At 31.4% G+C, this 25,148-nt stretch overlaps 1 protein-coding gene and 1 long non-coding RNA gene across 4 annotated transcripts in view; one reads left to right on the top strand and one right to left on the bottom strand.

The window, feature by feature from the left end:
• The window catches only part of Csgalnact (Chondroitin sulfate N-acetylgalactosaminyltransferase), a 409,289-nt gene that overhangs the window by 9,063 nt on the left and 375,078 nt on the right, over window positions 1-25,148 (top strand). The gene's annotated exons all lie outside the window — the stretch shown is intronic.
• The window catches only part of LOC141457254 (uncharacterized), a 306,694-nt gene continuing 304,560 nt past the window's right edge, over window positions 23,015-25,148 (bottom strand). For both annotated transcript variants that reach the window (XR_012460285.1, XR_012460284.1), the window contains exons 3-4: window positions 24,095-24,166; window positions 23,015-23,985 (exon numbers count right to left, since the gene is read on the bottom strand). This is a non-coding gene — a long non-coding RNA (uncharacterized lncRNA). The remainder of the gene's footprint in view (window positions 23,986-24,094; window positions 24,167-25,148) is intronic.

Consider the following 25,148-nt stretch of genomic DNA (forward strand, 5'->3'; position numbering starts at 1 on the left):
ACTAGTAGAATAAGAAAAACTAAAAACTAAAAAAAAAAATCATTCTCATTAAAAACAAAAAACTAAACAAGTGTTATCATCACATTGGTTTGGAAATACAATAATTATTTACTTATATTTTGTTGAAAATATATTAATTAATGTGATAAACTATTAACAGCATTTCTACTAATAAATTCTAGACTATTATTGTCCAAATTAAACATCAAAACGACATTATCTCGAAACGCATTCTTTAATTAATTAGTTTGATTCACTTTAAATATTTATCATATAAAAATCTAGAGTCAAAAATTAGTTAAAATTTTGTCGTTTAAGTTCATTTACTTGAGTGTAGCGTGTGACAGAAACTTTGAGAATGATAGACAAATTCTCTGCTTGAAACTTAATGAAATAATCGCTGGGGATAAATAAATATCTGAGACTGGACGCAAAATACAAGAAAACAAATATTACGTCAGATAAAATAATTTTGATCCAGAATTGGTGGTCCAATTAGGAACCCGAAGTTTTTCTTAGAATGTTTTATTTACATTACGTAAAGAAGAAATTCTCTTCGAGTTTGTAAATAGTACCTAATAAGCATGAGCTTGGAGGGAGGATAACTTGATTTGTTACGATTTCTACTCTAATGCATCGCTCTCAGTTTTAGTGTTTAAGCATTTTATTCTTAATACTTTTTTCCTATTGTATTTAGTTCCAATCCATCGTGGTTTAATTTCCGTTCAATATTATAGAATATATATCTTGTAAATATAACAAATCAAATCAAATTTATTGCTTCTAAAAATTTAAATTTTACATCAAGGAGTTCAACATATTTAACAAAACTTTCTACATAAATCTAAACAAAATAATAGTTCTTCTCATAGATGCACAAAAAATAAAGAGAAACCTTGTAAATATAACACAGCAGAATCGTTGAGCGACAAAATTCTAACTGGTCTACTAGACTCAAGATAAGAATTTTAAGGTCGAACCAGTCCTTTCTAGAATCATGGGAAGTAGTGTAATAAGTGAACTTCTTCAACTCCATTTTCTGCGCAGGCGACCGGCTCAACTTTATTAGGAAGAGTTTCATCACAATTAGGAAGATAGGGAGCGATCCTAAGCCTGACCGATCAACCATCCTTAAAGGTTGCATCCTCAGCGGATTTTAGGTTAGTCTTATTCTGCCACAGATTGTTTGGCTGATCTTTATTTTCTACCATCGGTAAATATTAAAACAGATTAAGGAAGTAGCGTTATAATGGTTTGAAGTGATGGCGAATTTCATTCAGTACAGTATAGGACAGAACTTTTGAATATTTTACTGTTTCTTCCTAAACCTCTTGATTATCTATTTAAACTGTGGTACAGCAAACGGTATTTCATTCCAACATCTTAACCATTTCCGCAGTTTTATGAATTTATTTAAACTTTCATGTTGTGAATTTTTAAATTTTAAGATCAGTGTTTTTATGGTTGACTGTTTGGATATTGAGAGGTAAGCCAAGCATTGATGTTTGATGTTACTTTTGATGTTATGACACAATTTTATACCTACTTCCAATAACTTGCCACAATCTTTTGCAGTTCAATGAGCAATAGTCATCCTCACCAGTCTGATCAACTTTACAGGAAATCTTTTTACATTTGAAGAATTGGACAAAATTATAGATTATTAACAGGAAGGATCTCAAAAACATGGATACCGAACCTAATGCGAAGAATAGGTTAGAAAATGGTCTGTAGAGAATAAATTACTACCTTGCTTAAGGATGGAAACAAAGTTCGCCGTTTCCATATCCAAAGGACTTAAAAAAGAATAGGTCTAGTCATTAATCTAAATGCGGTTGGTAGAAAAACTGTGGATAAACTTTAACATTTTATTTTTGCATGCATTTTGAACATTTATATTCTATAAATTTTTATTTTAAACCGTTGATACACAAGAAGAGGAATTATTCCTAAGGTGTATTCCGGCGCAGTTTCTAGGTAAGTAGAGGTTGGACTATTATTTTGAATGTGATCTTAATAACTCTTGTAGTTATTCCTTAAAACTGAAGAAAATCAATCAGACTTTCCTGTTGTTTTCTTTTCAAAATATTTAAGATCTGTATAAATATTTATAACTTATTGTCAGTGTTTTAGTTCAAAGGGAAGTTAAATCTGACTACTAAATCTTCCTCTTTTGTGAAGCTAAAAACCGTTCCTTATTAAATACTAGAATCTTCACTAATTATGGAGAAACAATTTCTCCAGTCTGATAAAATCTTAATGACCCAAACATTTAAGTCTGTGAAACTTTTGATTTAAGGAAAGTTATTTTAAAGTTAAGAACATTGAATGGGAAGTTGCCTTCTCTCTTTTTCTTTTTGTTGTAATATAACTAGCGGTTGGTGAATGATGATTCTTTTTTACTTTTGAACTACCGTCCTACTGGTATTGTTAGGCTCTCCAACTTGAAAACTTTTTTAGTACACTTGTAGCTTTGATATTTTTAGTATTTTCTATTTGAGTTTGGTTATTGAATTAGTTTCTTTTTTTAATTCTCTTTTGTTCTAAAAAAATTTTAATTTATTTATCTATGTTTGTTGCTTAATATTTACAACTTATATGCTACTAATAAAAATGCTGAGGGATTACAAAGAATGAAGAGGTTGGTCATCAATGGCAGTTATTTAGCGACAACTAGTTACTTAGTTGCTCAATAGATCGCACGACCAACGACATTTCTGACGACCTGAAAGATCTGGAAGTAGCATTGAGATGGGATAGTGATTTTGGTAAGCCTACGATGAAAGGAGATCTCTCTGTATTTTGAGGTAAACAGCTTATTAATTGCAACGTTTGTGCATTGGAGGATTCTGGATTGTAAGGTGTGTATTCTGTCAAGATTAGTCCACAAACTTCTTGGCCATACAACGTATTAACAGTAAAATGTTGTAACTTCTTTTGTTCTTTAAGTTGAACAATTTCAGGATCATTATAAGGAGGCAGGTAAGCAGTTAGTAAAAATAAGAAAGTCAACGGTATATTCATATAGTATATGAGACAGGTCTAGGGTGCGTAATAAAGGAAAAAAAAAGAGTGTCCCAGTAATTAATTTTTTTTCTAATTACAGTTACATATTACAACTCATTTCTAATAGCGTATTACTTACTCTGAGAAAATGTCAGATGTTAATGACTCCCAAAAATGATTCCGAAATAAGTTTTCTTAATTCATGTTACATTTAAAACGATAATCTCAAATTTGAAGAAAACTGATAATTATTAATGCAAAATAAGGAACAAGCAATTTTGCAAGACCAACTTCTAAAACTGGGTTGATAGATACATTTGCCTCGGCATACTATTTATTATTTATTAAATTAAAACTCATTCCAGTTATGTATTTATTTACTAATGTGAGTTCCATAAATTTGCATCACAAATTAATTAAACAAAAACTACTTCCTTAAATGTTATTGCGATTTGGATAAATATTGATATTACTAAAAGTTAGGAGTTCATTTATAAAAATACTGTAATTATGAAAATTGCCGATTTTTTCCTGAACCAACTTTTCATTTTCATTAATTAAGTGTATTACTTAATATCATATAAATTGTAAGATTATTAATATGTATTAATACAATAGGTTTTAGCTTTATTAGTTTGTGGATTACGTTCATTTAGATAGTTATTCTAAAATTCAAACCATTAGCAATTATTTCATTTGCACTTCGACTTCAGACTTTACAAATTATCCTCCTTATATTATTGTTAAATCGAAAACATATTTTAACCTCAGTAACTACTGAGATAGGAAGTCTCGCATAGAAATTAGAAAGGAAATCCCAGTCAGAAATTAGATAAGAAGTCTTTTTTATTAACTGTAGGACACAAATTATGTAAATAAACAAGATCTTCTAGCAGAAGAGAGACTTACCATATCTTGATACCTTTAATTCTCTAACAAAAGTCAAGCATTTAAATATTTCTAAAGTGAAGTATGCTACACATTTTCCTGAATGTTATTTGAGTTAGTTTATTTCACAAGCGTATCTCCATTATATTACCTTTTTCATCTACCACTGAACCCATAACATAGCTAATACTGAATGTGGTTATTCGCTAAACATAAAACACTTCTTTGGAGTGGCTAACCACATGTTTTTGTTTTTTTCACTTTTAGCCTTATATTATTCCTTTCTGTTAAGTGGTCAGTTATATAGAAGCTCAAAAGACAATTTATTAGACAATAAATCACGATTATCACTAGAGAACAAACAATCTCTCGTAGTACAGTTTGCTTTAACCAAAATGGACCTATGGCATTGAACTTTACAAGACTTAGACTTTTAAAGTTTTATGGAGGTTCTTCTAAACGGTTTAACCTCCTAAGAATTCAAATGTTGCTATCAAAAATCCCCACACAATTGTCAATGCTCTAAATATCCAACTGAACCATTTATATGGATTAAAATATTCGTTACCTGACTAAGATAACCTCAATCCATTATAATAAATTCCATAACTCAACACCTTACTAATCATTTAATATGTCGCACTCCGAATCTTTTAGCTGTCGCTTCTCTACCCGATTTATCCCTGACGATCCTCATGGAAGTCTTAAACGTCAATATAAGAGCTTAACTAAGAGATTTTTTGTATGCGGAGTGCTACTACTGAGTAGTTTCTCCCCTCAATAATTGTTAATATTGTTCAGAACTACTGTATTACTTTAGCAAAATGTTGCGTTGTTATCAACAAATAAATTAAAAAAAAAAAATTAGTCAGTAAATGTCCACAATTTGTCATCACACTAAGTTTAGGAATCCAAAACTAGGTCCCTCTTATGACAATCAAATGGGTGGTAAATGATAGCCCTGAACAAACTTGTATGACTGTGCATGAAGGTATCCATAGTTTTGAAATATCCAATTTAATAGTTTTCTTTTCAAGGATATGAAAATAATAAATTATCCCCAAATTTATGTTATACTTATACCAATTTTCTAAAGATTTTATTTTTTATTTATTTAGTCCCAGATTCCTTGAGAAATACTGATAGCAAGCCAGACCATATATGCAGCCAGCTTCTGCTTACAGTTTAATCTGTAAAGATGGTATAGGATATGTACTTTTTCTTATTCTTACAAGAGTCTAGTAGTTTATTTTCCACGCTGGCATGGCAAAGTATCTGTTATATCATCTTGTTCCTTTAAATTTATTATGCAGGGCACACCGAGCACTCTCCTTGATGCTCCTCTGTAAATTATGTAATGCTTTTCTTCTAAGCTTTACTTTAATAAAAATTTTATTATATCTGGTAAAAATTCTTTAACAGTAAAAGAAAAAAAAAAGCCATAAAATTTCAGATATTTCGTGTAGTTTCACCTAGTTGTAGTTTTAATTGTTAAAATGCAAATTAAATATGGCCCAGCTAAAACATTCTTTTTAAAAACATACTTGAATACTTTTGTAAATATAAAAGATAAACTTTTGTAAACATTTTGGATGATTTTTAATAGAACTGCCATTCAAGACAAAGTATTACGATCATACCAAAATGTGTATTAGTTTTACCCCAAAAATACTTATTTAGTAGGTCCCTCTACACCCAGTCGTACACAAGAGGTTTATAACGAATAATCTGACTGTGAACAAAAGTGGCTGAAGTTCCAGTTTCAGCGTACCACCATCACCCAGAAAATCAGACAAATTTTAAAATTAATTTTTACTACGCGCTACGCCATAATTTTAGCAATAAGTGTTTACAAAATTAGCAAAGTCTTTGTAATTCTAAGATTACTTTCTCATTTGTTTCGATTATAAAAAGCAAAACCATCAGGGATTTCATTTTGGTATGATTTTGAATGTTTAAATAACTAGAAAAAAAAATTCTAAATATAAAATTCTTTTAAGATGAAAAATGTTTAAAAAAATTAAATGAAATACCATCTCTTCCAATGGATGGCTGCTTTTTACTTGGCTGAATGCTAATCAGATTTTCAGGTTAGCTTATTGGTTCGACCATAGAAATTCCTGAATATCTGTTGTATTTAATAAAAGCTCAAGTTAAATGGAATTTTTTTGAAACAAATTCTTCCTATTTATCTGCAGCTCGTTCAATTGAGGAATTTAAGATAAGTTAATAAAATCGATTTAGTTTGGATGATAAATATCTCCTTAAAAAAAACTTACAATTTAAAAAATTAAGTATAAGAATTTATTATACTCTTTACTCTGAATAAATTATCTCATACATCATATAAGAGTGAAAAGAGGAAATTGGAATTGGTTTATTAATGTCTATTATTATACATTAATTTGAATCATGGAGTTAAATCGAATTTCAGTTTTGAAATCACCTGACAGAAGAATACGAGAGCACAAATTATAGACTGTTAATAATAGTTAATTTCAGTGGCAAAAAGTAGCTTTTCCAACTTTTTTACTATCTCTTGCTTTGCTAAGTAAAAAAAGGCACTCAGACTTCTGTTTTTATGAGACAATTCAGCAACTTGCCCTTGATGATGGTAGGTAGAAGTAATTTTCAGCCTGAACTTCCACTGAACATTTTTACTCATTATATTCATCAGAAAGTTTTCTGAGTTCAGGTAAAGATAGACTTATTTTATTGACTGGTATAAATAGGTGGTTTCACTGGACACCATTATTATTTAAGTAGCTTTCCTCATCTCAATAGAAGGCTACTGACTAAAGCCTTATTAGTTATCCGAGATGAAGTTGGCCATCTAATAGTCCATTGCTTGAATATTAACCAAATAGCCGCTGATACATTAATCAGCACCATCAAAGATTAGCTTTGCACCTTACTTCATATGTGCATACATTATATATCTGTTTACATGGTAATACCCAGGTAATGCTGTCTGAATGGAGACTACTTGCATCGCCTTGAAAGGGCGGCCCTAGGTATTACATATGTCATTAATCTTGTTTCTGTAATTCAAGAACACTAAATTCCTAAATTATAAAACTTTAAATTATTTTATTACATTATTTAAATTAATAAAGTAGTTATGAATCTGAATTATTTTATTATTATCCGTGGTATCTAAACACTGTTATATAATGTGAACAAAGCTTGAAATAATAGAAAAATGAGTGACTGGCTTTTTGACTCTATAAGATGAAACGATGATTAAAGTTAAGAATGTAATAAACAATAAAATGCATGAATTAATAAAATTTTGGAGGTATTTATTGACCTTAAGTAGTAGACATAGAACTATGGTTCAAAATAGAATGAAGTGTTGAACTAAAACGTCGTTTTCCAATCCTTAAAGGTGAATGAACCTTTTTTCCCAGAGTAGAAAGAGGTTTCGTTCTTTAAAGTTCGTCCAGCCGTGTCCATCAGTAAAGTAGAGTTCGCAGCAGTCGACGAAGAATCACAACTTATTACAAACTTCTATGGTAGTAGACCGGTTGAATCAAATTATTAAAGATATTTCTTATGTTTTCTTTCTAATATTGTATTACCATGCCGGGCGTGCAATATACAATAATGTCGTCATTATACAATAATGAAACAATAAGTCGGCTAGCTTTGGAAGTAGAGATTTAAGCAAAAGGGAAAAATAGAAAATCATCCCTACTTTCACTAGATATTCCTTATTTTTTTCTTCCTATCATTGTATTACCGTGTCGGATTACTTGATGAGGCTAAAAATAGAAAAATTGTGAATAAGTTGGATGTTTTGTCCATTCTTATAATACAACCAATTGTACAGATATCAATAAATATTAGGGAAGGGATTAGCTATGAGGTTAGCATACTGGACTCCCACGCGGAGGTCCCGGGTTCGAATCCAGCAGCTGACCCTTAGATTTTCTCTTCCTAGGAGCTTCTTACAGCTCACTGTCCGGTGATGGACAGTGTTGTCTGTAACGAGAGAACACTGTCCGGAGGTCGGCAGTGCACTGGAAAAAGCTCCGGGCGCTAATGACCTCAGCTGTTAATGCGCAAAAAAAAAAAAAAAATCAATAAATATTAATCTATCATTTCCGCTATACAAATTTTAATTCAATATAGTGACTGCTTTTTTCCTGTGAGCTCTATAAAACTTTTAGCTGCCCCCTTGAACGCTGGCAATGCCCATAGCCTCTCTCAAATGCCTTAATTTATAAAGAACCGTTTCGCATCGTTTGAGCCTTTTTTGAAGTACCAACAAAAAATAGGCTGAATTTCCACATTCGTTTGACCCCCTCAAAGTTTAATGTTTATTAGAAGAAGTAACTTCAGTGGAAACTCGCTAAATGAGCACCTCTCATAATGAGTATTTCACATAATGAGCAAAACAAACTGTAAAAAAAAATATTACTCGCTTAACGAGGATGTTTCTCATCACAATTGACGAGGAGTTAGTAAGCCCCGAATACGGTTCAAGCTAAACGATCAATTTATAAATTTTCTTTGAATAAACGTAAATAATTTGTTGAGTATTTTTCGTTCTGAAAACAACGCATTATACTTCATTAATTTATATAGGAAAATTAGTTTTTCTTAAAGAGCGTTTGGCGTTATGGTACGAATTACGCAAGGTTTCACTGAACCTATGGGAATAACTCTTCAGGATCTAAAATTCTACAAATGTAGTCATCAGTAATCATAGTCACGATGAAGAAGGACTATGCAGTTTGCTTTTACGAAAAAATAAATAAGTAAATTTAATTTTAATTTAATATCTTGTGAACTTCTTAAAAACAAAATATAGTAATGTACATAAAAATGGTGTTAGAAGATGCTGTTGAACTGAAAATTCCTGATAGGTGGGCTGTTTATCCCATCAATCTTATATGAAAGAAAAATATGGAGGCTGTTCATCTAAAGCGGGTTAGACCAGCCATATATTGGCAGGAGATTTATGTTACTAGACATATTATAGATTCTGTTCTAGGATGTGTTTGGAAACTATTTTGTCTTCCTATAAACTAAAAATGATTTAAATTTCTAATTTTTAGCTGTTTAGTATTAAAAGAATATTTTTTTGTTTCAATTTTCAGGAAGTATATTAATAGAAATTTGTGTCCAGATTTCAAAATATAGTTGTCAGTCAGATAAAAGTTGTGAAGAAGAAAATTTAGAGAATTTAGATCCAAACAAAGTTAGTGAATAATAGTCTCTCTTTCTCGTTGTCCTCTATGTGTCATTGAAGATTGGATGCGAGAGACTGTGTGTTGGCAAAGTGTCCTTACTTCCTGAAGGCCAAGTATATGTATTATTTGGCACTTGCGAGATATTAAGGGTAGATCTAGGTCAGTTATAGGCCAATGATATTGCCCTGAGGCAGGCAGACTGATCTTTGACGTATTTTTCTTCCTAATAGAACTCGTTTTGTATCCCTTTTCTCCTTAATGCTTCTCTAGATCTATCGCGGCACTTTGTCGGTCACGCACATCTTCACCTACAACACACACCAAACAAGCCCTTGGTCTCCCTTCCAATGACATTCAGTTGGTCAGCCACAGTAGCATCATCAACACCTCACCATCAGCTAAATCCCAAAATGCTTCCTTATCAAAGATATCAAAGGTTTGTGTCTACAGAATGATGTGCTCAACATTTTCTTCGTACAAATTCATCAGCTCTTTCATTGTTCTCAATCCTCGAGCGTTCCGGTATGCGGAAAAGTCTAACAATCCTTCGTTGAACCTGATGGAAAGGTGTTTTCCTGCATTCTTCTATTAGCTTAGAATCCCAGCTTGATTTAGGTTGTGCCTTTTAGAGGTACCTCACAATTAGAGAAGATTCATATTTCCATTGTATTGTTCTTTCTATTATTCCTCACATCTCCGCCTAGAACCTAAGCTAATCTTCTCCGTGTCACCCTGAATGTAGACACCAGCGCTTCCCAGTAACCCCCAGATTTCACTCAAATATAATTTCCAAGAGATGAAGAATACAAAAGAATGTTTAAAAACAAACTCCTTTTAAAAAGAAAAATTTTAATTATTTTTTCAAGATTAATGATCGAAGAGGCCAGGGACATATTAATTTGATCGGCCGGAAGTATTTTTTATATAAAAGATTGTCATTAATTAGTGAGATATAGATGATATCTTTGTCTCGTATTTTTTCTTTTTTTAATTCCTTGATTATTCTTCTCTTTTATTTTATCGAAATAATTAAACTTACAATGGGTTTAAATTTTCATTATTTCTGCTGACAGTTTTCTAATCCTGTTGAAATATTGTAACCAGCTTAGTATGATACAATTTTTGTATTTTTAGTAAACAAATCAATTTTAATTTCGTGCTGTATTGAATTGACTATCATTTAAGGGTAATTTAAGGTTATATACTTGTTTAAGGTTTTTATCGTATTAAAATGTGCAGGTAAGTAGAATATAAAACGTAAAATAAATATAATACTTAATATCAAGTTCTGAGTCCTTAGCATTTCTTTCCCTATACCAGATCCTTCCAGAACTAGATCCTACTAGAACTCCTCGTTCCTCATGTGCCCAAATAATCACCATATCATTATTATTAAACATCCAACATTCCTAGGCAAGAGTTGCTTGCGTTTATAATTTCAGCGACAAAGAAGCGTTCAAATTTGAAAAGCATCGGTATAAACTCAAAGTAAGTAGGTATTTATCTGAACAAATTTTGGAACAGTTTAAAATAGTGAAATTCTTTGTTTTGCATCCATTCTTTTTCTTATCTTGACGACGTAAAAATTTGGTAATTGCTTTCTCCTACATTGACTGCAAAGCTCCTCGTTCTAATACTTATACTGTTTCCTGTGAGTTTGCAGGATGTAATATCGATATTATTATTGTGCCTTAACAAAAACTTACAGTTTAAAAAGTCAACAGTGAAAAAAGTATTCAAGTACATGGGTAAAAAAAACCTAAAGTTTAAAAAGTCAAGTACTTGGGTTGATTAAACGTGAAAAGGTACACAAATCAGCAAGTACCCAACATTTCATTTATAATTCAGATTGTAATTTCAGCCATTTAGAAACATTCAAAAAATCTTATATGCTTTAAAGAACTTATATGTTAAAAATCGTTAAATAACAGCTCTATGAAATAATCAAACATGATGGCGATGAACAATGGGCGAAACATGACCCAAAATTTTCTTTCAACTCCTATGCAAAAGTATAACCATTTTCCTTATTTTTTTGTTTACCCTTGCACTATTAACATAGAAAACAAGACATTCAGCAAGAAAAATCTTTAATTTTTTATGTTTTTATTGAGAAAATTTTTTATTGCATAATGTGATACTTCAATAAATACCTACGGAGGGAAAATTAGAAAAAAAAATTAAACTATTATTTTTCATAAAAATAATTCACACTAAAGAACTGGCCAATCACTGTGAAGAATGGAAGTGTGAAAAGTAGGTTGGTTGAAGAGCCAATCAAAAGCGAGAACAGTTTATTAAACCACGCCTACCTTCCTTCTATGTCCCACCACGCCCTCTTGGGCCCGTAATGAAATGGAAGGTCCTATATTTTTCAATCTTCACTTTCTACTACTTTTATAGAACGAAAGTATTACCCAATTTTATTAAATAATAATTTAATATAGTCTCTTTAATTGAGTACTTGTAAAGAAGTTTTATAATGTAATGTATCTTAGTATTTGCAACTTTTTTAAATAATTCAAGTTATAATAATTATTTTTTTTACTAGCACTTTTTGTAAGCTAGTGCTTAAACAGTTTATTACCTCCTATTACAATCAAAGTCAATTCGGTGCAACTATAGTATACTGAACAAATATTTTCTGTATGAAAATGACCAGCATAAGGGTCAGTGACATTCTACTAAGTTCTAAACAATATGAAAATTGAATGTAGTAAAATTGACAGCCCCCCTTTGAATAACATAATCCCTTGTGCAAACACTTCGGAGGTTGCAAGTTTGAAAATGACGGTGACATACTTTTCATCCAAAGGAAATTAGTAACAAAGAGAGGAGTGAGAGAGAAAAAAATCAATTCAAGATTTGCAAATCTGGTGTAAGCAGAGCTTTCAGGGAATAAAATCAATATTTAAGTTACCAAGTTATAAAATCAAATAAACCAGATTCCCAAGTTGGTATATACAGGTTTAAACTTCTAACAGTCTTCTTCCCACTTAATTTTTTAATAATTCAAGATATTGCGCTATTTCTATTATTTAAAACTGAATGAATAAGTTTTTCACAGGCCATTTAGGAAAATGTTTCAATTTTAGCACAGAAAAGATTATAACTAATGGAAACTACATTACCCATATTTATGAAATGAAACATTGAATCTTGGAGCTTTCCGGGCCATATAGCAATATCCCGATTATGCTGAGTCTACAGAACTGGACCCAGGTGCCTCTACACTGCTGCTTCCTTTAGTAAATGTAAGATACTAATTCTAACAAATTAATAAAATTACCTTCTTTTCTTTTTATCTGCAAGAAAGAACAGATTTTGTTTTGTTTTGTTTTTTTAAATAATAATCTTCTCTTACTTAATTGGGTCATTTACTTCGGATAAACGTGAAAACTTTTTTTATTATTTTTCTTTTTGCAATTTCCCCATATTTTCCCATACTTTTATTGCAACCTTTTATTAATTTTTTTAAAACTTATTTCGCACAGGAGAGCCTTGTAACTCTTTTAGAAATTCGTCTTTTTGAGCTATTTTGGCCAATAATTTCTTTTCTAATGTTGGTTTCAACATCCTACATCCAGCTAACTTTCTTTTCTATCCTACAGGTTGTCTATCCTGTTGTTTGCATTGGTCATTTATTATTCTTTGAGAAATTGATATCTTCTGGCGCACATTATACACGTACACTTTATATAAATTAACATTTTATTTAAATATCTTCTCGCTGTGATTCGACTGCTTTTTTTTCTCTCTATAAGTTTTTGAGTGTTTAGATGTAATTATTCTATTTCTTTTGTAGAACTGTTACCTAAATTGGTTCAACACTTCTGAAGGCGATTTAAAATATAGTAATCGTGATGTGAGCAGTTCAAGGCGAATGAAAACTGTACTTTTTAGGAAATTAAAAAGTAAATTTACTTCCTAAAAATTGAACACATTTCATTGTCATTCCAAATCTATCACCTGCTAAACTTAACGTGTTGAGTAAAAATATGCTTCACTAGATTAGCAGTTTTATCGAAAACGACGGTAACTTCTTTATAGAGAAATATCTTTCTGTCTTAACGTTTGGGAAATTTAAATGAATCACACCATATTTTTTAAAAAATTATTTCCCAAAGAGTGACGTTTCTTAAAAAATGTTTTACTTTAATGTCAGCATTAGAAGTACCGACAAATTCGATTAAATATATTCAATAGCTTTATCGAACTTTAAAAAAGCTATAGATATAACTAGTGGAAGAGGGAAACTCTAAACTCTCTATAAGATGAACTGACAAGAAGTTCATCTTATAAAAAGCATTGTTCAAACAAGCAAACAGCCTCAGGTGTAAACACCGTAGACTACATAATACTCTAGTGAAATTAGAATACTTTTTTCCACTAACTTTTGTTTTAGAAATCCGATTAACACTCTGGGGAAAAAATATTACCCGTTTAGCACACAAAGTTTCTAATTTGTATTAATTAAAATCCTAACTTTTTTTTTGTCCATGTAAAATGTTTTTAAAGGTGAAAGCTAATTCGAAGTGAAACACTCAAAACTTTTTCTACCAACAGTTATTTAATTATGTTGACTAATTTTATTGAAATTTGAAACTTAAAACGACATGGATATTAAAAGACCTTTAAAACAACTCCACTTAATACGATCCTGTGGAAAATTCACTTCAAATTCAGCACGACACAAAAAATGAAAAATATGCTCTTCATTTTTTTGTGACAAAGCAAACAATTTTTGTTTTACTTTATTACCAAATCAATACTTTTTTAGATTAGCAGTTTGCCCATTTAATATACAACCAATAGTCGCCAAGTCCAGCTTAACAAATAATAATTTTGAAAGGAACAAAATTAAGGAAAATAACTGCTAGAATGGCCAGCAAATTAGTGTATTTTAGCTCAACCAATATATATCTTTAGCAACACAAGAATATACATTTTGAATTAGCCCTATTTTGGAAATACAACTTCAAAAACGAAGGGAAAATCAGGAAATGTTACTTAGAATGACCAGAAAATTAGTGATCTTTGACTCTCAGCACTGTTATCTATAGCAGAGCTAGAAAATACATATTTGGTCGACTTATTTTGAATATACAACTTAAAAAAGAAGGGAAAATCAGGAAATGTTACTTAGAATGACCAGAAAATTAGTGATCTTTGACTCTCAGCACCGTTATCAATAGCAGAGCTAGAAAATACATATTTGGTCGACCTATTTTGAATATACAACTTAAAAAACGAAGGGAAAATCAGGAAATGTTACTTAGAATGACCAGAAAATTAGTGATCTTTGACTCTCAGCACTGTTATCTATAGCAGAGCTAGAAAATACATATTTGGTCGACCTATTTTGAATATACAACTTAAAAAACGAAGGGAAATTTAGGACACTAGTGACTATTATTGTGACAATAACTACTTAATGTTAGTTTATTATTTCAATTGTTTATTGTTTATTACTAAGGTATAATAAAGTTTTAATAGAGTTTGAGGTTACAAATGTTGAATTTCCTGTCAATATATGTATTACTTAGCCCGGCAATCGCAAAGATCGGTTAGAGGCGAGGATTTCAAAGCTTGAATTATATATATATTATGATTCTGGGTTCAATTCCCGGACTTGGCCTAGGATTTGATTAAATATAGAATTTGACCAGTTTCTCTGCCTGCGAGAAGCGTTGCCTCTACTTATATTTTACATTCTCAAATCAAGGTTCTTGATGAAAATGAGACACGCAGATAATGAGGTATTAACCAAGAATTTATCATTAACCATATTAACATAGTGTATAGACTGTGTTGTAGTTATTCCCTTCAATGACTTATTGAAAATCTATTTGCAAAAACCCTTCATGTTATTTTTTTAAAAAAGCCTTACATCGTTCAAGATTCATTCAGATCTGATTCATTAGAAGCTCTGGACACAAAAAGATCATAAGTTATTTTCAATTATTAATTTGAATTTATTATATATGTATAAATAAAATATTTTATAAAAAGTAAATGGACCGAAGTTCAATTAAAAAGATTTATTTGTAATAAAGAATTAACTTCAAATCTATAGAAAAATTTGATAAATACGTAATTCAAGTTTTGAAGAGGATTTTAAAAAAGACAGATTTTTTGGTTTACAGTAAATATTAGTTTTAATATAGAATATTCAAACACTGAAATACACTGAAATAAATAACACAAATACACATAATAACGCCAACCACTAGAGACTAAAATCAATACCTTCTGCATGGACGGAACTGACCATATCAAGCAATCATTGATAGCAGAGAACATGTTTCTGTTATTTACAGCTTTTTATTTAACTCATTGGCAACTTTCAATATTCATATTGTTTAAGTTAAAATAGACTAAATGCGTGCTTGTGGCAAACATTTTCATTCAAACTTATTTAATTATTTGTTTAATTTCGTTGGCAGAAATAAATTGAATGTTACGCTTTATTCTTGTTATTATTTCTGTATTTGATTTTTATAATTTAATTAATTCTGCTTAATGATAACGACTTTTAAGCATGCTGTTATTCAACCAGTTTCATCTTTTATCTTTACCAGGGAACTTGTACAAATAGCCTGGCGTCTTTCTTGAGAAGTTTCTACTTCATACATTCAGTGAATCTGGAAACCAAATCTGGGCCTCCTTTACTTATCTTTGAATGGTCTATTTTGATGAAGTACCGCTTCTCCTGTTGTTTTTGGGAACAACTTCAGTAGTTTTACTGTGTATTAGAAGAAAAATTGGTTTTCCAGTCCCAAAATCCAAGATAACTTTAGTTTATTACTCGTCTAATTATCAAGAGGTTTTGATACCTACAACTCTAGCTTGAATAATTTCTATTTCATCTGTAAATACACGCACATTTATTTACTTTATTTATGTAAGTGTTTCACTTTTTAAATACTCAACTTCCACTAGTAAAAATGCAAGATAAATGAATTATTTCTTTTTATCTTTATGTTTGTTTCGAAAATATTGATCGTGAAATCACTTTCATTGTTTAAGAAACAATGCACTAATTTTCATGGAATTTTACATTCAAATTCATTTGGAGTAAAAAACAAAGAGTGGAGTGTAAATGAAAAGCATTGTTTGAGATCTGTGCAAATAATGGGAGTCAATTATTATTCTGATAGCTAATGAGAAATGGAAAATTAATTGGGCAGTTTGGTTAGACAAAATGGACAAGCCCTTGGATAACAATAAAATCATTTTAAATTAATTCGCTACATTTCTCGGTTATCGATCGATTTCGGTTTTTGTCCATTTCATATACAAGAGTGTATACAAAGCATATTCTGAATTGAAAACTGGTGGATTATTAAAAATGATAAATTTTGTTGCTTAACAAAGCAGGTACAGTGTAAGCGACATTTTTTTTTAGTTATAATTTTCACAACTAGTTTGTAAATTAGAGCAATGGGAATCTACCTATATATTTATTGTGTTACATGCTCAAATTTCTCAGGAGATATCCTCAAAGAAACATTTTTTGCTTTTCACAGATTTCCCAAAGAGGATGACTTCTCTACCACATTCTGTTCATTTGGAACTTCTTCCATCTGAAGAAGGATTATACCTGAAGGATTCTAAATGTTGCAGTCCATCTCTTCCTTTCATTTTGGTATCACCTACTAATGTATTTTCTAGATGAATACCATATTTAGCCTGATATTATCCCTCTATTCAAGCATTTCACTTCATCCACTGAGAATCGTCTTAATAAGGATCCAACCCGGTTCTTAAAACTCCGAATGAACAGCTCTTTTTGCCATGGCAAAATTAACCACAATAATGGAATCATGCCTTGACCACTTGGTCAAGTGAATGCATTAATAATTATAGAATGCAGATTTATTCCATCTATTTTACTATTTTAATATATTAGTATTTATTTGTTTCAAATATTGATAAATATTTCTGGCTATTAATATTTCTACATATCAATGTATTTTATACAGAGAATAGAGTGACGATTTTCCCAAATGTACACCGAACTAAATTCAGACTGAAACATCAGATGTACAGGAAAAGTTTCAGATCAGATCTAGACTTGCACACGTAATTACATCTAATTATGCAGTTACTGACACGAAGTGGCGAGAGATAGGTTAATAGACAGAGAGTAATCTGTAAAGGAATTTTTGGCATAAACATAACTACTGCTGCTAAAACTTATTTCAATGAATCTTTATCAATCGGTACTCTTGAAACAAACAATGTAATCTACAGGGTGTACACGGAGGAGTGGTCGAAACTTGAGGAGGTGAATCTACAGCTCAAATACAACAAAAAATATTCTCTTCACTTTGGCCCGATTCTCAATAGTGTCCAAGATATTTGCATTTTTAACTTTTCCGTCGATATTCGCGTTTTTCGCCATAAAAACGGCCGTAACTTTTCTATCCTTTATCCTACATCAAATCTGCTTATTCCAAACGAAAGAGCATTAAATTTCCTATAATTCTGCTTAACCAAGAGCCTTAAAACGTTTCTTATAACAATGAAACTTTTACTTTAATGTCTAAAAAATTCGTTCTCGATGATTTCTGTTAAAATTTTCAACTACATTTTTTCAATTATTAATGAATCAAGGGATCACATAATTTCAGAAAAAGTTGCGCATTTATTGAGCTTCAAGACCATATGGATTTTTTTGGTTTTTAATAAAACCCTACCCCGAACAGAGGGGTGTAAATGCAGAAAACTGGGATTTTGCGTAACCGACTTGTCATTACTAATTTACTCTAATATTAATTTTTACCATTTTAGTAACCATTTTAGTTTTTAGTAACCAGAGTGAATAGAATATTTTTTGTTGCATTTGAGCTGTTGAATCACCTCCCCAAGTTTTGACCACTCCTCCGTATACACCCTGTATACTAACTTGGAGAGAAAGTATACTTAATAATTTATTTGAATCAATTATTTTATTTTTCAAATTATAATATAAATAAGGAATTTAAATTTATGAATTCTATTTTAGCAAAGTAATTCGAATTACTGAAGGTTAGAACAAAATAATGAAACAGTTATTGGAAGTCAAGACTCTTTGGCCTCCCGTTGTACAGAAACAATAGTTCTCTTGACCTACAGAATATCTAACGGCTAGCTTTTTTTTTAGCCCAAATAAAACATCAGAATATATCTTTGAAAAAGCGAGTAATGCTTTCCAAGTTTAGTATAAGTTATAAATTAGAGAGGAGTGAATAAGTCAGTGAAGAACTATTCTGCAAAATAATCCAGTACAAACATTTTGCCAAAAAACTAAATATTTTATAAGAAAATAGGTTCTACTAAAGTTGACGAAAAATAATTGATGAAACTTTTTTTTAAAAATCATTTATTTAGTTACAATCAACGCGTTTTGCGTTATTAGCAACAATGATAACAATAAATAACATTCACTTATATCAGAATGAAGAAGTTACCCAGCGGTAACACTTCAAAAACATTCTAAATTCTACTGACTCTCTTCATCAGAGAGGAGATCGCGAGGCCACTGTCTTTTAAGACGTCTGGAAGTGTTGTCTGGAAATGTTCTTGAAGATAGATGTTGTACAAGTGGATTGTGATGAGATTGAATGTAAAGGTGGAATTTTCTGTATCGTGTTTTTGCACCTTGTGTGACGAAAGGAATGTTGAAGTCTGGGTGAATGGTTTGATTGGTGACGTAGAAAGGAGCGTTTACTATAGAGCGATAATTTTAGATTGCAAGGACTGGATCCTTTGCAGATTTGAACGTTTGGTTGAACCTCCACAGTTCGATGCCATAAGCCCAGACTGGCTTTAATATACTTACATATATAAGTCTTTTGTTCTCCAGAGTGAGTTTTGATCTGTTGTCGGAATTGTCTTTTCAGTTGTCGGAAGCGTCTGTTGAGTTCTGTTCTCCTTAAGTCGAGTATGAGGGTTCCATGTAAGTCTTCTGTCAAGGTAAAGCCCAAGGTAGTGGACTACGTTGTCCACTGGTAAAGGAATTAAATTGTAAAAGACAGGAGGAAGAGTGATGCGTCGAAGAGTGAAAGTAATGTTTTGAGATTTTGGGATGAAACTTAAATTAATTAAAATTTTATATTAACATTAATTTTCAATTATAAATTTATTTGTTCTCAAAAAGTGTATCAAATTAAAGATGAAATTCTGGCACTTTTGTACAATATATTTATTGTGATATTTATAAATGTTGACATAAAATGTAATCTTGTTTAATGGAGCTATCTTCACTGGATTTTGAAAAGTCTGTGTGCCAATGTTTCCCAAATCCCAAATCAAAAATTCGCTATTCGGCTTATTCTTACAATTTTCTGTTAGGTAAACCCCTTAAGTAAAAAATTTGATGTCCTTTCTATATGTAGTGCTATCTTCCAAATAAGTTGCTTTGGTAAAAATGCTTAATGTGGTAGGAAAAGTGCTTGACGATTAAAAGAGAAAAGAAAAACCTACTGACTTGAGTTTTCCTTGAGTCTCTTACATAAAATAAAATGAAAAAAAAGATGGAAAACAAGGAAATACCTTCTTTTCTCATAAATCTGCGGCTGCAAAGACCAGAGCTGGAAAAGAGAAAGACCAGTAAGATCTAATACTCCGTGGAGTGGATTCCATTGCAAGCATAAATGTATGAGCGGTTGGGTAAGGTTGGTGTAGTAGCTATGAGCGGGCTATGTCGTGCCGCGACGGGCGGCAAACAGAAGTGACTCTATCAGGGTTTAATATAGGACTAGGTTGGTCCAGGAGTAGAGGTGGCAATAAAGCCGTGTAAAGGGTTGAAATATGTGGTCAGAGGACACAGTATTAGAGGATGGTCTGCGCTGCTATCCCGGAGGCTGGAGTACCAACACTGTACCCCTAACGCATAGTATACAAACGCCCACACAAAACAGATACATTAATATTAATGTCACGACAATACTTCCCTTCCTCACTTCCACTGCCACTTCATCTAACTTCCTCTTCCTTTAACCTCCATCCCCTGTTACATACTTCCATAACTACAAGCCGAAACCTCCACATCCCCCAGGCATGTACAGTGTCCCTACATCTTCTTGGATGTTGCTATTGCGGCTCCCTGCTGTGATATTATGCACTCTCCTCTTTATACACCAGGCGCACACTAGCCGTATTACTTTTATTGCTCATAGAATCTCAGCCATTGAATAAAAAGTCATAATATATCAACTTAAGTACATATTTCTGTACAAACATATATTCCGCGAATAAATTTCCTTTTGAAATAAACAAAAAAACACTGAAGATAAACTTGGATGATATTGTATTTTTAACAAAATTCGCCACTTGTTAAGCAAGAAGACGAAAGGTATATCGGAAGGTAGGTCGGTGATGTCAAAAGGAAACAAATAAAGCCACTTCCTCTTCTTTTCTAAGTAAATGTCTCAGTCAGAGTAATATATGGACGAAACACTACCTGAGTATCGAAATAACTTTCTTAAATCTTCACTTTTGCTGATTGTATAGATTTCTATAACTTCTATCGGTCTGAAAAATGCCCTCATCATTTTTCTCATTCAAAAAATTCAGCAGAATTTACTCTGCAGATGTCAAAGTCACACATTGGTAATCCACAGTTTTGCACTGAGTAATTGCTAATAGTCTAGAAAACTTGTGCCACAAATAATCACACATATTTTCGGCCAAAATTATGTTTCATATCGTGGGGCTAGTGAGTACAGAACAAAGATTACAAGCACTTATAATCACTGGTGAATTTAAAGCTATTTATCATCTCCTTAGAAGACTTATTGAGCGCTACTGTGGCCCTTCAATATAAAAGCCAAGTCGACCATGTAAACTAGATGGAAATTCCAGTAAGAAATTCTTCTTGCATCGCCAGCCACTCTTACCAAAGATAAGATACCTTTCTTAACATTCTTATTCTAGTAGGCGCCACGATAGAGGCGAGACCTGCAAAGCTAATATGTATTGTGGGTTCGACTCCCGGTCTTAGGCCTTGGATTTTATTTAATGGTTAATAAAAGAAATTTATAGTAAAGTACGATATGTTTGCTAGTCGCCTCCGTCCACGACACCTAAATTGGTAGTTGGACGTAAAGGCCGCCTGAAAAAATAGGCAATAACTTTCTTTTTACATTCTTATTCTAGTTTTGTTGGAATAACAGACCCAACAATCAATCAGTTTTTGGAAAATGGGTAATTTTTCCATTGAATGGGTAATCGTAAATTCAATATTTTACCAGTGAGGATTACTGTACTGCATTTATTTGTGCAGAAAAAGCAAGTTGCAAGAGTATTTATTCCTCTCACCAATTTTGTTAATTTTTTATTTTATTTTTAGAGAGAGGTCTGAGACTTGCATATTTGACCAAATTTTAATCTTATTTTATTTTAATATCACCGCATTAAGATGAAGTAGATATAGAATTTAAAAAAAAAAGCTCTACTGTGGCTGTGTCATGGACACGGCCGTGTGTTGTACGTGAATACGTTTACGTAATGGGTTATATTTTTTATATAAAATATTTGTATTTATGTATTTAGGATGAAATCAAGGAAACAAATAATTACTGTGTTACAATATAACTATTAATTATAGGTCTGTGATACGAAAAGTACGACCCAAATGGCATACAAGATACATCGAGATTTCTGGAAAAACGTTAAATCAATATAGTATTACCTAACGTTGTTGGAGAAGTTTCAATATTAGAGAAATTGAACTCGCTGAGCATGAAGTCGGGCAATGAGCGGTTTTGTGAGACATCAACATTAAAGTCTCCATCATAATTGGTGTAGTAAGATCAGGGTCGTAATCGGGTATAATTTTAGAGATGATTTTGGAATATTTTAATAACGATCGTAATATAAAGAGTTTAATTTCTGCTAACGCTGTGCCCGGATGGATATACACACACCCGAGTACCAATTTGAAGATGCCATTGGCCTTTTTAGTTTACTAGACAGACATAACCAGCTTTTGCGTCTTTCATTTCCAAATAAATTTCCAAAATGTCAATGTTAACTCTATTACAATCAGTGAAGCTATTGATGTTGCGATATATGGCGACTCCACCGGCTTTGCGACTTTTACCATTCGATTGTTCTTGAGAAGCCCTTTCCAACCGTATACGATTTCTGTATTTGGTTTTGGCTTTTCGACGCGTAAAGGCCGAAATTATATATTTTTGATATTTTTTTATTCTAACACCTCTATTTTATTCACTGTCACTATTTTACACTAATGTTTTATATCAATCGATAGATTGTGACGACAGCTGACGATTAAAACTTAAACGAACATCTTTGCTTCTCCGAGTCAAAAGTTATGCTAATTGCAAATCTCGATACGCAGCAAAATTATCTCAAAATAGCAGCGCTTCCCCCTCCACCGCGCGCGATGTATCACAGTCCTCGCTTATCGTAATGAATTCTTTGATCCTTTAGCTATCCAGTGGTCTAATTTAATTTTGGATGTAGACGGTAGATTCGAAACTATAATGCCAAACTGTATCCCCCGATTTTGTTATCATTAGATTTTTTGGATTGCCACCATATGATTCAAATTTAAAGACGTATTCACGTCAAAAATATTTTAGTTAGGTATATTTTACTTCTATAAAGTAACTTTTGCTGTTGAAACGCATAATATGTACGTTTAAGTATAAATAAGAACTTTTGTTTTTATTTTGAGACTTAAATTTATTATTTATTATACATAATGCGGCCCAAAATAAAAAGGGAAAACAAAAGGAAAAAGTTGTAAAAGAGAGAAAAACAAGTTCGGAAAATATAATTTCAATTATACTAACTTATCCTCATTGAAATTTACGTTCCATTTCCAAGAAAAAACTTGGTGTTTACACTGTTATAAATATTAATTTGCCGTTGACTGTAGTTTCCTTGTTTAGGTGTGTGTTAACTGCTTTAAATGTTTCATGTTCCATCCGAGGCAGGAACCCACTTTTTCTTCAATTATATATACAACTTTTAAACGACCATTGAGGATGTAACAGAAAACATCAGAAAATAAATAACTCATTTTCACTTTTTTCTAACATTTATTTATAATTTTTGGTTGTAGTCTTAGTGAGAAAAATAAGATTTCTATGTATATTTTATCATAACAGATTATTTTTATTCTTTAGCGTTTCATTCAATTTTTATAATGAATTAGTTTGGTTCCACCGAGAGGTGGCATTTCACTGGCGCATTCTGCTTGAAAGCTGGGATACCACGCCCTGGCTTTCTGGTATACTTTATAGATTTTGGACGAAATTAGAAAGTGGTGTCACTGATGGTGACACAATTAATTTCTACACTATTAGGGAGTCTAAGTGGTTACAACCAGATGCTGGAGTATGATGTATTCTATCTGATTTTTAATTTGTATTTCATCTTAGGGATAACTGAGAGGAGAGCTTTGTTATCAGGAAGTGGAAGCTCTTTCGGAGTCGTGACATTTTTTACGCTGAAGAGAACGTGTTAATTGCAAAAGAAAAGTCCTATAAAAAAAAAACCACTTGCAGTAACATTTTATCTCTTAAGGCATAGCTACAAAGAAATAAGTTAGTATTATAAAATTCAAATTAAGAAAACTCAGATTATTCTGTTTAGTCAATCCAGGAGAAGATATTACTTACTACAGTATTTCTGGGCATTACATTGGATTGCAAACTTGGCTAGAGAAGTCAAGTGCAACCCTTGAGTAAACCAGTTGGTACAAGACATTTTTCTAATTAAGAAAATTGCATTTAGCAGTTCCAGTTGAAGTTATGAAAATTGCTTTTTATGGCCTGTTTCTCTCTAGATTGGATAGAGTATTGATTTGTGTCAATCTCTCTCTCTGCAGTTAAATATAATGATGCTTCCCACAATTCTGAATGCAGAACATCCACTAAAACAGAAGAAAAAACCAAAAAAACATTAAAAGACGATGAAATAAAAAATTAATTAGAAGTAATACGCATCCGTACAAGTTATGCAGTAAACATAAATTTGTTTACCTTATAAAAGACTTGTATATCTGATTTTCATTCCAGTTGAATTACATACATCTATTTTCAACGAAATTCCTTCTGAAAAAAACAACAATTCAGCGATACACAGTTTAAACGATCTAACAGTGAATTTTTAATAAGAGACTGCTTTCATGTTTACATGAACGTCAAGTGATGTGCTGGACATATCAAATAAGGCTGTTTAAGTTTTAGATTTTGTACTTAACATATTACCTTAATTTATAGTTCTAATCTCTTTAACAAAAACTTACAGTTTAAAATGTTAAGTATAAGGGTTGATTAAACGCCAAAAGGTACACAAATCAGCAAGCACCCAACATTTCATTCATGCTTAGCTGATATAATTTAAGTAATTTTGCTGCATTAACTTTTTCTTCACATTTTTTTAGAAATTATTAGATGTCACAGACCCATATGCTGGCCATTTTCATCTACAAAATATTTGTTTAAGTAGCACTGTAGATTGTTTGTAATATCTAGTTATTTATAATAATCAAACTATTAATTACAGGTTAAAAAGAAAAACGTTATAAAAAATAATAAAAAAATATGAGGCTAAAAAATTCAAAACCTTTTTTTAAAAAATGCTTATATCAACATACATCAATGATTTTGTTTATTTTATTTATTTATTTTATTTTATTTATATTTTTAAATCGTCGGTTTAAGTTCATTCTTCCATTAAAGTAATTGTTATTTTATGTAGTAGTCAAACGTTTATAATAATAGGTAATAATTATCTGGCTTTATCGCAAATAATATAGTTTTCTTCAATTACACTCTCAATGTAGCTGTTCTTCTCACAATGTTGTGTATATGTAATATAAAATAAATAAGATATGCATATTTTTAGGACAGCTAATTATTCCAGTATTTTACTATAAGTAAAATTAGGGGGACTACACTAAATTACAATCGAGAAATCAATAATTGTTGTTGAATAATCTACTTGTAATAACTGTGAGTTATTTGTGCTCACGAATATTTCGGTAAGACGAATTCAAGACTGAAATATTCTGTTAAATCCGTGATTCAAATT

The sequence above is a fragment of the Rhodnius prolixus genome, unplaced genomic scaffold (assembly GCF_049639745.1).
Source record: "Rhodnius prolixus isolate KJV_2025 unplaced genomic scaffold, Rpr scaffold_10, whole genome shotgun sequence".
Classification (NCBI taxonomy): Eukaryota; Metazoa; Arthropoda; class Insecta; order Hemiptera; family Reduviidae; genus Rhodnius; species Rhodnius prolixus.